At 46.1% G+C, this 15,998-nt stretch overlaps 1 protein-coding gene across 2 annotated transcripts in view; it reads left to right on the top strand.

Annotated features, from left to right (window-relative positions):
- sez6b (seizure related 6 homolog b) overlaps positions 1–15,998 on the top strand; it is an 854,076-nt gene that overhangs the window by 636,803 nt on the left and 201,275 nt on the right. The window lies entirely within an intron of this gene.

The following is a 15,998-nucleotide window of genomic DNA, read 5'->3' on the forward strand; positions in this document are numbered from 1 at the left end:
TGCCCCCCACATTGCGGTCAGAAAGAATCATAGAATCCCTACATATAGAAAGAGGCCATTTGGCCCATTGAGTCTGCACCAACCACAATCCCACCCAGGCCCTACCCCCATATCCTACATATTTACCCACTAATCCCTCTAACCTGCGCATCTCAGGACACTAAGGGGCAATTTAGCATGGCCAATCAACCTAACCCGCACACCTTTGGACTGTGGGAGGAAACCGGAGTACCCGGAGGAAACCCACGTAGACACAAGGAGAATGTGCAAACTCCACACAGACAGTCACCCAAGCTGGGAATCGAGCCCAGGTCCCTGAAGCTGTGAAGCAGCGGTGCTAACCACTGTGCTACCGTGCCATCCCAGGAAAGGGGAAATCAGGATGCACAAATTCACAAATAAATAACTTGGATTTTATAAACCTGAAGATTGGAAGAGGAAGAAAATATTGCAGGGAGCTTCCTAGCAGCATTGTATGTGTACCTACACCACATAAACTTCAGCAGTTCAAGAAGATGGCTTAACACCACTGTCCTAAGGACAATTTGGGATAAGCAACAAAATTTCTTTTTATTCATTTGTGGCACATGGGCGTCGCTGGTGGGTCAGCATTTCTTACCCATCCCTAGTTACCCTTGGAGGGCAGTTGAGAGTCAACCACATTGCTGTGGCTCTGGAGTAACATGTAGGCCTGACTGGTTAAGGACACCAGATTTCCTTCCCTGAAGGACATTAGTGAACCAGATGGGTTTTTCTGACAATCGGCAATAATTTCACAGTCATCAGAAGATTCTTAATTCCCAGGTAATTCCTGCCGTGGCAGGATTCGAACCTGGGTCCCTAGAAAAGTTTCTGGATTAATAGTCTAGCAATAATACCGCTAAGCCATTGCCACCACAGTGGCCTGTGAAAGGAAGTTACAACTTGTGAGATCTTGAAAATAAGAGTTATTTTTATTTCTCTTTGCTTTAGAAATCTAATCAAACCACTTTGGACCCAGTTTTGCAAACAGGACTCTGAAAATCGTTCGAATTAGCAGTTAGGCACGTTTTGTCTGCTGCCACTGATAGTTTGATAGGCACTGCTACAAGTGGCTCCTCCACCTTTCTTTGCACTCAGCGTGCGTGCTGTGCAGGGTCTAATTACGAAAAACTCTTTCTCTCTTTCTTGCGCTGGCCCTGTGCTTCATAGGAGTTCACAGAAGTAATCAGCACGAGTGTTTTAAGGTAGCAGTGGGTCATTATCTGCAGCCAATCCTACTTTAAGGTGATTGATGTGAGGGCCTGGAATGGTTGATACGGGGAAAGTCTGCTTGTGTTGCTAAGCATCACTCAATCTTCCTCAAATTGTTGTAAACTGAAAAAGCAAAGTGCTTTTCACCCCAGGTTTTGGTAAATACTTGCATGTCACAATATTGGATGTGCAGTTATCATTGCTTGAGGAGAACGCGACTCTGTGGCTAGAATGACGGGCATAAAAACATTTCTCGAGATCTCACGTTATTAGGAACAGACTGAACAATGATTGTGTTACATTCAGAACAGTGCACTTCAGCTTTAAGTCAGTACATTTATTGAGATGTTTGCTGTAGCTGATCAAGTTTGCTACTCTATAAGACTCAGTGGAATTCAGGTTTGATCAATGTAGGTGATGAAAGGGCAGATTTTTATGGAGTGACTAAAATGGAGTAAATGATCAGGAAGATTGGACGGACACCCACTTGTTGTCCAAACCTGTGTGTTTTAACCTCTGTGGCAAATGAAGACGCAAGTCAACTTTAAGTACTTAAACACAATTTCCTCTATTCTGCAGCTACTTAAACAACACTAAATACTTGCAATGCATAAACCAAATACTCACTATCTGTTACTTTACTAACTTAGTATTGATTTCCAATTGCAATTAAAACCTGGCCAGGATCTTGTTGTTACATGAAATCAGCCCTTTATCCACTTCTCCTTCCAGATATTGCCTCTCCTTCTGAGCTTGGTTCCCGGGTTTTTTTCACACTGCCTTTCTGAACAAGCTCTTTGTGTTAGCAGGGTTAAAACTCCAAAAGGTCCTTGGTAACCAGCCAATGAATTGATCAGAAACCGCAATTGCATCATTCGATTAGGTCAATCAAATACTGCCAGAATAATGTCATTGGTCACTCCAGACCTCATTTCTAGGCCCTTTGAGTACATAAGGTTTACATTCTAACGCCCAGGTAAGGAAAACTGACTCCAAGGATCTGTATAGTCCTCTTCCCTGCCAAAGACAAGCTGTTACGTCTGACATCTTTTGTCCTTTGACAAATTCTAGGTCACTGGCCACAAGAAATCCCAGCACAGCGAGAAAACAATTTTAACCAAAAGATCAGGTTTGCTTAATTGAAGATATTTCAGCATATTAAAAGTTAAAACTCCATTCAGCTACGCACTGCACTGGATTGCCATCTATTTAACACTCTCATACAATCATAGAATCCCTGCAGTGCAGAAGTTGGCCATTTGGCCCATCAAGCCTGCACCTACAACAAATGCAACCAGGCCCTAACTCTGTAACCACACATATTTACCCTGCTAAATCCCCTTGATTTTAGTCAATTCAGCACGGCCAATCAACCTAGCCGGTACATCTTTTGGACCGTGGGAGGAATTGGAGCACCCGGAGGAAACCCACGCATGCTTGGGGAGAATGTGCAAACTCCACATGGACAATCGCCCAAGGCCAGAATTGAACCAGGGTCTCTGGCAGTAGTGCCAACCACTGTGTACTGCACCACCCTTGTTTACATATTTACATTTCCCACATGAATCAAGAATATTTACCCAAAACGTGAAGCAAGCACAAACCGTTTTTTTTTAGCTCGGTTTGAGTTCTGATGAGCATAAGTGCAGCCTGAAAATGCATTGAACTTAGAGCGCAGAAGCAGAGCATTTGGCCCTCGCCACTGGAGCTGCAGATATTAATTTTGCAATTTTCTTTTGCAGAACTCCTGGGGTCTCTGTTGAGACTCAGGGATGAAAATGATGCAAACACTTCAGTAAGCAAAGTCTAACCAATTGGAAAATCATGGGCGGAAGAAATTGGGCAGAGATCACGCACCAGTGCAACCCATGCAGCTGGTCTGAAACCTGCCACGTAATGCAATGCCCGCCTTCTACAAGATTGGAATGTCGTGCAGCTTAACGTAATTAGATCCACCCCCCTATTAATTGGCTCAGTAGGTGTTTTACTTGCGCAGCACTAATCATTGACTGCTGTAATAAATTGTGTTGGGACGTGGAGGGTGGAAAGCCTTTTGAGATGCTCCCTTAGCACAGAGATTGGCATCTTCCACTAGACAATAAAATTACTGGCAGTCTAAATGTCTCATTGTAACCATCCTCATCTGCAATACATCCCATTGCTGTTTACTGCCAACTGAAGTGCATTCAATGTGCAAAATTCAATGCAAATTTCTATTGGTAATCAGGTCAAGCCAACTGGTGCATCATTTTCAAGCTGAGCTGCCATTCTTGCATAGCCAACATACATTTGTCTGCCTCCATAGCAGATACCTGTGCCCTTCCCTTTCCCATTCTGATGTTGAAATCCTAAACCGTGCTGTGATCACCTTAAGAATTAACATCCCAAATGTTTCCTTCGCAAACTTCCCCTCTACTGCTGTTTACTGATCCCATTGCATCCAGGACTCCGCAGCCCGTATCCTTTCTCATACATGGCCCTGCACACTCATTACTGTCAGTTTGCAACCTCTGTTCCCAACTCCCAGAGGACATGGGCAGCACAGTGGTTAGCACTGCTGCCTCACAGTTCCAGGGGCCCGGGTTCGATACCAGCCTTGCATGACTGTGTGGAGTTTGCACGTTCTCCCCGTGTCTGTGTGGGCTTCCTCCGGGTGCTCTGGTTTCCTCTCGCAGTCCCAAGATGTGTAGGTTAGATGGATTAGCTATGGTAAATGTGTAGGGCTAATAAAGATACTCAGTCAAATGGCCTCTTATGATTCTATTCTATGATTCAATGACATGTTGGAGGAATTGCGCTGGAAGGATGTGTAGAGAGCTGGGTGTGCGTATTTTATGGTTTTTCTTGTAGTCCAATCTATACTGGAAAGCTTTCCCTCTACACATGAATGACACGAGCCTGCATCAGGTAGGTTTCTTCAAAACTACTTTACCTACTCTATATACCTAATAAAGAACAAGGTAAGTAGATCCCTCTCTTGCACAGACTCTTCCATCTTTCTAACAGAATTGCCTCTAGTATCTAACTGGTGATGTTCACTGTTACATCATAATACACACCACTAGCTCATACCATACCAGGGCGGCACAGTAGCACTGCTGTCTCACAGTGCCAGGGATCCAGGTTCGATTCCAGCCTTGGGTCACCGTCTTTGTGGGGTCTGCATTCTCTCCCCAGATCCAGTTTCCTTCCACAATGGTGCTCCAGTTTCCTTCCACAGTCCAAAGATGTGTAGGTTAGAGGGTTTGGTGCATGGTTATGGGGATAGCGTTGGGAGAATAAGATGCTCTTTTGCAGAGCGTGTACAGACTTGATGGCCTCCTTCTGCACTGTAAGGATTCTTTTAATCCATTATGCTCCAATGGACTGGAAAGTAAAGTTGCCACCTCGTTAATTGATTGTTTTGAGGTTATTTGGAAGCTCGTTGGGAACTCCCCCTCTGACTATTCAATTCTCACGGGTACGGGCATGGAACTAGCAACCAATAGAAATGCTCTAAAGCTGATGAGCTGTCGGCTGGTATGAACTGCAACTGTTTGGAAAATAATACATGGGGAGGCAATGGCCTAGTGGTATAATCTCTACAGCACAAACTAATCCAGAATGTCCTGGGGACCTGGGTTCAAATCCTGCCACAGCAGATGATAGAATTTGAATTTGATAAAAAGAAATCTGGAATTGAGAATCTCCTGGCGACCATGAAACCATTGTTGATTGTCAAAAAAACCCATCTGGTTCACTAATATTCTTTAGGGAAGGAAATCTGTCATCCTTACTTGGCCTGGCCTACATGTGACTCCAGAGTCACAACAATGGGGTTGAATCTCAACTGCCCTCGATCACTTAGGGATGGGTAATAAATTCTGGCCAGCCAGTGAAGCCCATGTCCCACAAATGAATAAAAAATAAATAAAAACATTTAAGCAGCAAAAATAGAAAAAACAATCTATTTGCCAATAGATGTGATGAAATAGATGCTATGTGATGAAATTCCTCTCATTCTATTTCACATCACACGTAGATGGCAGTCGCAACAGTAGTTATCAATACAGGCCTGAACATGGTCCACTTTCCTGGTGTCCCATCTCCATTCCTGCACATCCCAAGCCACTAATTGAGTGACAGACTGATCCCTAAGGTCACTAAGTAAGGAGAAAGGGTGGGGTTCATGACCGGGAATCGAAACTGCCTCCTGATTCCCACCTCCAACAGGAGAATCCGGCCCCTGCTGTTCAAGATTATGAGGGACATGGATAAGGAGCAGTTGTTCTCCTCTGTTGAAGGGTCAGTTATGAGGAGACACAAGTTAAAAGTGAGGGATGGAGGGTTTAGGGGGGATTTGAGGAAAAACATTTTTACTCAGAGGGTGGAGATGGCCTGGAACGCACTGCCTGAGAGGGTGGTGGAGGCAGGATGTCTCACATCCTTTAAACAGTACCTAGAAGAGTACTTGGCATGCCATAACATTGAAGGCTATGGGCCAAGTGCCAGCAAGTGGGATTAGGTGGGCAGATCAGGGCATTTTAGACTCAATTTAGACTGAAGAGCCTCTTCTGCGCTGTAATATTCTGTGATTCTGTTCCTCTTTCCAAAGCAGTTAGGACCTCTTGTCAGTTGAATGAAAAATATTCATTTTGAAATGAATTCACACTGTGAAAGACAAAACAATAAAATATGTTTGATGCTGGCAAATAGTATTGAATGAGCTTTCTATTTTCAACAACTTCCTGAGGCTTGATAAAGGCGTAGAAGAAAATAAATCAGTTTTTTTTTGGATGAAAATGAAAGGCGATCATTCTGGAATTCTTTATCTGTAGAAAGGCCTAACAATTGAATGTAATATTTAGTAGGAAATCGATCGAGATAAAGTGGTAATACTTCTTCAAGTCTTGTTTCGGCACCAAAGATTTTGGGGAGGCGGCAGGTGCATTATGCAGGTGACCAGAGTTTCGGTCTGTTCTGCATTCCTCTGAAATTCATTCCTTGCTCTGTCCGGCTCTATTCTCCGATTTGCTATTCTGTTCAGAAGTCTGGCAGTGAATGCTTCACTTAACACTTGCTACTCTATGGCGAGCAGTTGCACTGCAGTTGTCCGGAAAGAGTGCTGATAGGGAAACAATGAAAAGACATCTCTGGGAATACGAGGCAATGTCAGAGAATGTTTACACGGAAACAAGTTAGGTTGTCTGGTTCCTCACAAGCTTTCTGGCAGATGTGTCCAGACGTTCTGTCACAGACGTGACAGTTGGTTTCCGTCAATAGTGTAGCACGTGTTTGGATAATCTTCCAGTGCAATATCAAGGGCTTTCCTATCCTCTACCTGTGCAAATGTTTTCTTTGAGTCTCCTTAGTATATTGGGAGGATTTGTTAAATGTGAGGTATAAACAATGTGGATGTACTGTTGTGTAAAATGTTTTAATAATTGTCAGTGATGCTTAAGTGATCAGGAGAAATACTTCTGGAATTGAGTATTCAGGCACAAGTGTCTCTGCATCTGTTTGACTCCCAGGAGTGGCAGTCAGTATTAGCAGTGACACAGTAAGGAATATTTAGTAAAGGTGGTGTCTCAATGTTGTCTCTATCTCTAAGCCCAAGCAGAGAGTAATTCAGAAGGCAGGCATGGCACGGCCTGGAATTTTGTGCATCAAATACAGTGGATGGAATGCTTGCACTCAGTCCAAGCTGAAAGGGGCGGTATGGTGGCACAGTGGTTAGCACTGCCGCCTCACAGTGCCAGGGACCAAAGTTCAATTTCCTGCTTAGGTCTGTGTGGGGTTTGCACATTCTCCCTGTGTCTGCGTGGGTTTCCTCCGGGTGCTCTGGTTTCCTCCCTCAGTGCAAAGATGTGTAGGTTAGGTGGATTGGCCATGCTAAATTTCCCCTTAGTGTCCAAAAATGTGCAGGTTAGGTGGATTGGCCATGCTAAATTTCCCCTTAGTGTCCAAAGATGTGCAGGTTAGGTGGATTGGCCATGCTAAATTTCCCCTTAGTGTCCAAAGATGTGTAGGTTAGGTGGATTGGCCATGCTAAATTTCCCCTTAGTGTCCAAAAATGTGCAGGTTAGGTGGATTGGCCATGCTAAATTGCCCCTTCATGTTCAAAAATGCACAAGTTAGGTGGATTGGCCATGCTAAATTTCCCCTTAGTGTCCAAAGATGTGCAGGTTAGGTGGATTGACCATGCTAAATTGCCCTTTAATGTCCAAAGATGTGCAGGTTAGGTTGATTAGCCATGGTAAACACATGAGATCACAGGGATGGAGCGCAGGAGAGGAGGGTGCAGACTCAATGGGCCAAATGGTCTCTTTCTGTATTGTAGGGATTCTTTGGTGAGTCTTTCCCTGTGTTTGTAATTTTCTATAAGGTAGAATAAAGAGCCCCAACCTCCACCTCCCCTTCCCCCACACCTGAACTGGGCATCAAGCTCTCTGCATGTCCTGTTGGTTGGTGCTGGCTGCATTCAGGAAAACAATTTTCTGGATGTGACTTGAGAAACAGTCTGTGAACGGACGGCTACAAGCCGCTGTCGAGAAATCACATATTTTATTCAAAATGTTAACACTGAATACGGCAGGAGCAGAAACATTCCACCCAGAAGTGCTGGAGGCCAAAGGCAGCCTCCTAATATATGTTGTAATTTCGGGAGTCACGCATTCCCCAAAATGAGCAGTCGAAAACTCTGAAGTGAATTTGAGGTAGTTTGTTAAGGAGCAACAAATTAAATATTATGATGCATGAGCTAAATAAGATTACTGAGGTCAATAAGATTAAGGAGGTGAATGTGTGGCTTAGAGATTGGTGTGGGAGGAATGGGTTTGAATTCATGGGATGTTGGCACCTGTATTGGGGAATAGGGGATCTGTTCCGATGGGATAGCCTGAATGATGCTGGGACCAGAGTCCTGGCGAATTGTTTTACTAGGTCTGTAGATAGGACTTTAAACTAAATAGTTTAGGGTGGCGGGGATTCTGTTTTATGGGCAATTACAAAATCAAAGCTAAAGGAGAGCAGGTTAATGATGAGGACTTTCAACTAGTTAAAGGAGCCAAGGGCTCAGGGGGAGGTTAGTGAAGTTTTCAGACCACGTAACGGAACAAAGAGTATAGAAGGAGCCTAACCTCAGGCAGAGCAAAAAAGGTGACAGGTGTGAGAAGGGAGGCGGTCAGTGCAGGTCTGAGGGTGTTGTACCTAAATGCGCGCAGTATACTGAACAAGATAAATGTCTTCTGGTCCAAACAGAGAAGGAAAGCAAAAGAGCAGTTTATTGATCCCAGGGGGATGGCACAGAGTGTGCAGCTCGTGCTGGCAACATTCTGCTCAGTAACTGAAGCGTTAGGAAACTCGTCCTCCTGTCTGATTCCAGATAGATAGCTTGTACCTGGATATATATCTGTATAATTCAGAAGATTCTTCACTCCATCTTTTGCAAAACTATTACAGGTGACAAAAAAATCTACGGAGTTTAGAGTAATGGTTCGGGCAGCCACAACTTTTATCCATTCACTCAACCAATATTTCTGGACATGGACCTGGATTGTGGTCAGTTCAATGAGTATATCCACTCTTTTCAATGATTCTGAATTGGCCGTGGAGAGGCTGGACCTTTCCCAAGGAGGCTGTGTCAGTAAAACCTCTCTCGACTATCCTTTTAAAAGGAGAACTTGGAAACGTTGCAGTGAAGCTTCGTTCTGCATTCTCATGGGATTACACCAACATTGCTTCATGAAATAGACCATCTTAAATGCTGCAACTGACGTGTAAACTCTACTGGGATCACCACATCCTCTCAATGCACAAGTGTGGATCCTTGGCTTAGTCATCATTCGAAAGGTTTCATTGAATTCACTAAAATAGGCTTTGGTTGAAGGAATTTTTTAACAGATCTAAGATAAGCCAGCACTGTTTAATGTTTACTTACTAGCGTCACAAGTAGGCTTGCATTAACACTGCAATGCAGTTACTGTGAAAATCCTCAAGTCGCCGCACTCCAGCGCCTGTTCGGGTATGCTGAGGGAGAATTTAGCGTTCACCTAACCAACACATTTTTCAGACTGTGGAAGAAACCGGAACACCCAGAGGAAACCCACACACACATGGGGAGAGCGTGCAGACTCTGCACAGACAGTGACCCAAGCTGGGAATCGAACCCAGGTCCCCGGTGCTGTGAGGGAAGCAATGCTAACCACTGTGCCACTGCTGGTGTATGGTTGATTTACTGATTGAATCAAATGGATATTTTGTTCATCTGAACAATGGCCTTGGCATTGAAAATTACACCTCCCTGTTTCACGTCATGTCAAGTAGCAGCTATATCTCCCTGTTAAGGGATGACTGTGGGCAGAAAGTTCCTATTGGAGCTTTTCCTACGGTAAATAAAGATTAATTACCCTCATTTCCTTACTTATGCAGTCATTCATAAAAAAAACTCAAGATCGGTGCAGGTTTGGAGGGCTGAAGGGCCTGTTCCTGTGCTGTAATTTTCTTTGTTCTTTGGTTCCAGGGATTTGGTGGTTTTGAATGTAAAGAGGATGTCACAAGCTTATCCTGAGAGTTTTTTTTTCTCCCCAAATCTTCCTTTACAAGCTCCAAAATGTATCAGCAAGACAATGGTCTGTTATGTATCTCCTGAGCGTAAGGTGTGTCAGACTTTTCAGAATAAATGCAAAGTCAAGATCACCAATCAATGTATTAATCACTTCTTCAAAACGTATTCTTGGGGCGTGGACAGCATTGACAGAGCTGGGCATTTATCCACCAGCACCGGTTGCCTTGTGAATGTGATGGTTGGAAGTCTTCATAGAATCATGGAATCCTACAGAGCAAAAGGAGGCCATTCAGCCCATCAAGTACAACACACCACAATCTCTCAGGACCTATCCCCATAACCCCATGCATTTATCCTAACTCGTCCCCCTGACACTAAGGGGCAGTTTAGCATGGTTAGTTTAGCACCTAACCCGCACATCTTTGGACTGTGGGAGGAAACCAGTGTAAATGTCAGTGATCATGTTCCACTTGAACCTCCTCCCATCCTTCCTTACCTTACCCTCACCTTCTTACTCATATGCTTATCAAACTTTCCCTGAGATGTATCTATGCCATTTGTGAAATCATAGAATCCCTATGGTACGGAAGGAATCCGTATCAAAACCATCCCACCCGGGCCCAATTCCTGTAACTCCACATATTTACCCTGCTAATCCCCTGGCACTAGGGTCAGTTTAGCATGGCCAATGAACCAAACCCGCGCATCTTTGGAGTGTGGGAGGAAACCAGAGCACCCCCTTCACCTCCATCACCCTCTCACCCCCTTACCCCTTCATTCCCTCTCTCCCTTCAGCCCCTCGCTCCCTTCACCCCCCCTCTCCCTTCACCCCCCCTCCCTTCACCCCCCTCTCCCTTCACCCCCCCTCCCTTCACCCCCCCCTCCCTTCACCCCCCCTCTCCCATCACCCCCCCTTCCCTTCACCCCCCCTTCCCTTCACCCCCCTCTCCCTTCACCCCCCCTCCCTTCACCCCCCTCCCTTCACCCCCCCTCTCCCTTCACCCCCCCTCCCTTCACCCCCCTCCCTTCACCCCCCTTCCCTTCACCCCCCCTCTCCCTTCACCCCCCCTCTCCCTTCACCCCCCCCTCCCTTCACCCCCCCTCCCATCACCCCCCCTCTCCCTTCACCCCCCCTTTACCCCCCCTCTCCCTTCACCCCCCCAGCTCCCTTCACCCCCTCTCCCTTCACCCCCCTCTCCCTTCACCCCCCCTCTCCCTTCACCCCCCCTTCACCCCCCCTCCCTTCACCCCCCTCTCCCATCACCCCCCCTCTCCCTTCACCCCCCCCTTCACCCCCCCTCCCTTCACCCCCCTCTCCCATCACCCCCCTCTCCCTTCACCCCCCCCTTCACCCCCCCTTCACCCCCCCTTCACCCCCCTCTCCCTTCACCCCCCCTCTCCCTTCACCCCCCCCTCTCCCTTCACCCCCCCTTCACCCCCCTTCTCCCTTCACCCCCCCTCTCCCTTCACCCCCCCTCTCCCTTCACCCCCCCCTCCCTTCACCCCCCCTCTCCCTTCACCCCCCCTCCCTTCACCCCCCCCTCCCTTCACCCCCCCCCTCCCTTCACCCCCCCCTCTGCGTTCACCCCCCCTCTCCCTTCACCCCCCCCTCTCCCTTCACCCCCCCCCCCCCTCCCTTCGGCCCCCCAGCTCCCTTCATCCCCCCAGCTCCCTTCACGCTCCCTTCGCCCCCTCGCTCCCTTCGCCCCCTCGCTTCCTTCCTCAGAGCACTCACTGCCTCACCCACTAACTCCATTCACTCCTGTCCATTCTCCTTCATCCCCCTCTACACCCTCCCCCCAACCCCCCCCCTTTCAGGCCCCCTTCAAGCTCACCTTCCTCAGTCTTCATCACTCTTCACTCCAAACCCACGTCCCCCTCGTCACCCCTCCTCATGCTCCCTCAACTAATCACCTGGTATTTATTTTGTTTAAAAAAAATGGAACTAGAGCAAAATCCACCCCAGAAGCCATGGTCTTATTCCCAGAGAGGAGTGACTTCCACTCTATAGAACCATAGAGTCTCTACAGTACAGAGAGAGTACTGAGAGAGGCCATTTGGCCCATCAAGTCTGCACCGACCACAATCCCACCCAGGGACTACCCCCATATCCCTACATATTTATCCAATAATCCCTCTAACCTACACATCTCAGTATACTAAGGGCAATTTTAGCATGGCCAATCAACCTAACCTGCACATCTTTGGGCTGTGGGAGGAAACTGGAGCACCCGGAGAAAACCCACGCAGACACGAGGAGAATGTGCAAACTCCACACAGACAGTGACCTGAGTCGGGAATTGAACCCAGATCCCTGGAGTTGTGAAGCAGCAGTGCTAACTGCTGTGCTACCGTGCCACCCCCTCTCTGCTTGTCTACACAGTGATTTCCCCTAAACTCCAGTCAGATGTTGTCAGGAACCATTGGAGCAGAGACCAAGAACCTGCCCAGCAGAGATGGAAGGGCAGTTGGAAAGCTGCTGCCATCTGGTTTGTAGCAGACAGCCATGGTTACAGCGAGTCAGTTAGCAGAGTGCCACAAATTCCTACGATTGCCACACATATACACACTCACACACACACACACACACACACACACACACAGAGTCTGATTGGCCGTCTGTCTTCCAAAATGCTGGTTATTGAGCGCTCCCGAGTGATAGTGGACCACTTGTCACCACAAATCCCTCGTTAACCTCAACCTCTGAGAGAGGCCTACGATCAGGCTTTAGGCCGTATAGCTACTATTTCTGATCCTCTTATTCATTCGGAGGAGCAGCACTATACGGAGAAGGCTCCAAGTGGAAAATAAACTGCCACCCCTATAAATAGTTAAGAACAAAATGTAGGCCTGCCTTACTTTTTAATACTTGTTTACCCTGAGCAATTTTGTTATTTACGCAGATGCTAAATTAATCTTGAGTGACAGCCATGCAAATAGCTCATCAAGTCATCTTATACTACAAATCCCACATCCCAGAGACTGCACATCGAGCAAATCTACTTAACTAAACGTAATCCTAATTACTGTGCTGTTCAGAAGTATTTCTTCACAGATAACCCATGTTTTCTGTGATAGTGATTGAAAACTGAGCGTCACAGATTTTACAGGCCCGCTGTTGTGTTTTTCTTCTGTCGACGGAGCTACATGTGTTTTTTCCTGTAGTTTGGCCTCCCAAGTTGGTGGGGGAGGGGGGTAGGGGGCGGTGGATGAATCTAATGGAAGTGTCTTGTTTCGAAAATTTGCAGTGGGAAATTGCAGAGTGCGTGACGTCTTTCAGGCTAATGATCCAGATGCCTGGGCTAACAGTTCAGGGAAATGAGGCTTTGTATGTGACCATCATAGTGGTCTGAGAGCTTAAGTTTGCTTTTTTGTATTCATTTGTGGGACATGAGTCACACTAGTCAGCGTTCATTGCCCATCCCTAGTTACCCGAGAGCAATTAAGAGTCAACCACATTGCTGTGGCTACATGTAGGCCAGACCAAGTAAGGATGGCAGATTTCCTTCCCTAAAAGACATTAGTGAACCAGATGGGTTTTTCCGACAATCGGCAATGGTTTCATGGTCATCAATAGATTCTTAATTCCAGGTATTTTTTATCTAATTCAAATTCCACCATTTGCCACGGCAGGATTCGAACCTGGGTCCCCAGAACTTGAGCTGAGTTTCTGGATTAATAGTCTAGCGATAATCGCATTAGGCCATCATCTTCCTAAAATCTGGAAAGAAAAGGTCAATAAACAAAAGAGACTATGAAGCAACCACATCTCTGTAAACTCCAGAGTGCTTTGTTGGTGTTCTTTGTCACACATAACAAAAAATAAAGTAGGCCACATGAACTCTATAGTGCAGGCTGAGCACCAGTGGTCCCACTAGTAAAATGTTCTCCCTGCATCTGCGTGGGTTTCCTCCAGGTGCTCTGGTTTACCCCACAGTCGGAATGATGTGCTGGTTAGGTGCGTTGGCCATGCTAAATTCTCCCTCAATGTAGCCGAACAGGCACCAGAGTATGGCGACTAGGGGATTTTCACAGTGACTTCATTGCAGTGTTAATGTGCGTTAAAGCCTACTTGTGACACTAATAAAAAACAACCAGACGAATGAAATTTGCTTGCCAGAATTTTCCAGCCCCTCATGCCGATGTGAATGGAGATTTCAGTGGCTTGCCATCCCAGCCACAGTGTGGGTGGATGGTGGTGGTGATGATGGGAGGAAGGTTGGTGAATCCACCCATTGGCACCCCATTGTCGAGCTTCAGGGACTTTAGAGGACGCATTGCATGAAAAATCAGGAAAACTATAATGGCGTTTGTCCACTCTGAGGCATGTCGTTGTTGGTGACCTGAGTCCTTTGGAGAACAGAGAAACCTGTCTGCAGAAATCCTATTAGTGACTTGAGGCTTAGCCAGCAATCCCTTTCACTCTCAACACACAAAGAAAACACATTTGGCACAAAATTTACCCAGTGGCTCTGAGATACTTGAGCTTTTCAATCACCCAGATCCAGATTGGATGGACTGACCTTATTCACCCCTATTATAGAAATGGATTCTATTTCAACCCTCACAACTGCAGAGGACAACTTAGGAATGAACTATTGACTTCACCAACCTTCATGGCCTTTAATGAAAGAACTTGCAGAACCGGCATTAAATGATATTTTTTCTGACAATGCATGCAGCAAACAGGTAAAGCTTCTTTCTGATCAGCTAGCTTATTTATTATCATGAAGCCTCGTCATTTACCACTAAGTCTTTTGTCATGTTGAATGGTTTCAATGCCAATTAAAACCACATGTTGGTGTAAAGCAGGTAAATTAACTTTGCAACATGACATTAACTTTATATATATTACGTTCTGAGCAATTTACTGATTAAAGAACAGAGAAGTTTCAGATGTTAGTTGAAAGGGTACTTTTGTTTTATGAAGTTATGACTAGTAATAGTAGGAGGGATTATTAATTACTACTAGTAATAGTAGGAGAGATTATTAATTACTACTAGTAATAGTAGGAGGGATTATTAATTACTACTAGTAATAGTAGGAGGGATTATTAATTACTACTAGTAATAGTAGGAGGGATTATTAATTACTACTAGTAATAGTAGGAGGGATTATTATTTAAAGGGCGAAAAGCTGCAGCATGCTACGGTGCAGAGGGACCTGGGGGTCCTTGTGCACGAATCGCAAAAACCCAGTCTGCAGGTGCAGCAGATGATCAAGAAGGCGAATGGAATGTTGGCCTTTATAGCGAGGGGGATAGAATATAAAAGTATGGAGGTCTTGCTGCAACTGTACAGGGTACTGGTGAGGCCGCAGCTGGAGTACTGTGTGCAGTTTTGGTCACCGCATTTGCGAAAGGATATATTGGCCTTGGAGGGAGTGCAGAGAAGGTTCACCAGGCTGATACCGGAGATGACACCGGAAATTGACACTATTCTCCCCTGAATCTGGCTAAGTTAGGGGTTCCGTTCGTAGACACGCAGGGTAGAATAGGTGTAGGGTGATGCGGCGGCGTGGGCTTGTTGGGCCGAAGGGCCTGTTTCCCGTGCTGGGTTGTTCTTTGTTCTTTGTATGAGGGGGTTAGCCTATAAAGAGAGATTGAATAGACTGGGTTTGTACTGGTTGGAGTTTAGAAGGATGAGGGGGGATCTTATAGAGACGTATAAAATAATGAAGGGGATGGATAGGGTAGAGGTAGAGAGATTCTTCCCACTTAGAAAAGAAAGCAGAACTAAAGGGCACAGCCTCAAAATAAGCGGGGGGGGTGCGGTGGGGGGGGGTTGCAGTTTAGAACGGAGTTGAGGAGGAACTTCTTCACTCAAAGGGTGGTGAGTCTCTGGAATTCTCTGCCCGTTGAAGTGGTGGAGGCTACCTCGCTGAATATATTTAAGTCACGGGTAGATAGGTTTCTGATAGACAAGGGAATTAAGGGTTATGGGGAGAAAGCGGGAAAGCGCCACGTCTTCATGGGATTCCTCCAGGTGCTCTGGTTTCCTTCCACAGTCCAAAAATACATGGGTTAGGTTGATTAGCCATGCTGAATTGAGATTAGTGTCAGGGGATTAGCAGGGTGAATGTGTGGGGTTATGGGGATAGGGCCTGGTTAGGATTGTGGTCGGTGTAGGCTTGATGGGCTGACTGGCCTCCTTCTGCACAGAAGAGATTCTATTGTATTGTTCCTGAGATTCTGCCAATGTCATCTTGTAGTGAGTTTCA

Source organism: Carcharhinus amblyrhynchos, chromosome 23, assembly GCF_965287045.1.
Source record: "Carcharhinus amblyrhynchos chromosome 23, sCarAmb.v2.hapA, whole genome shotgun sequence".
Lineage (NCBI taxonomy): Eukaryota > Metazoa > Chordata > Chondrichthyes > Carcharhiniformes > Carcharhinidae > Carcharhinus > Carcharhinus amblyrhynchos.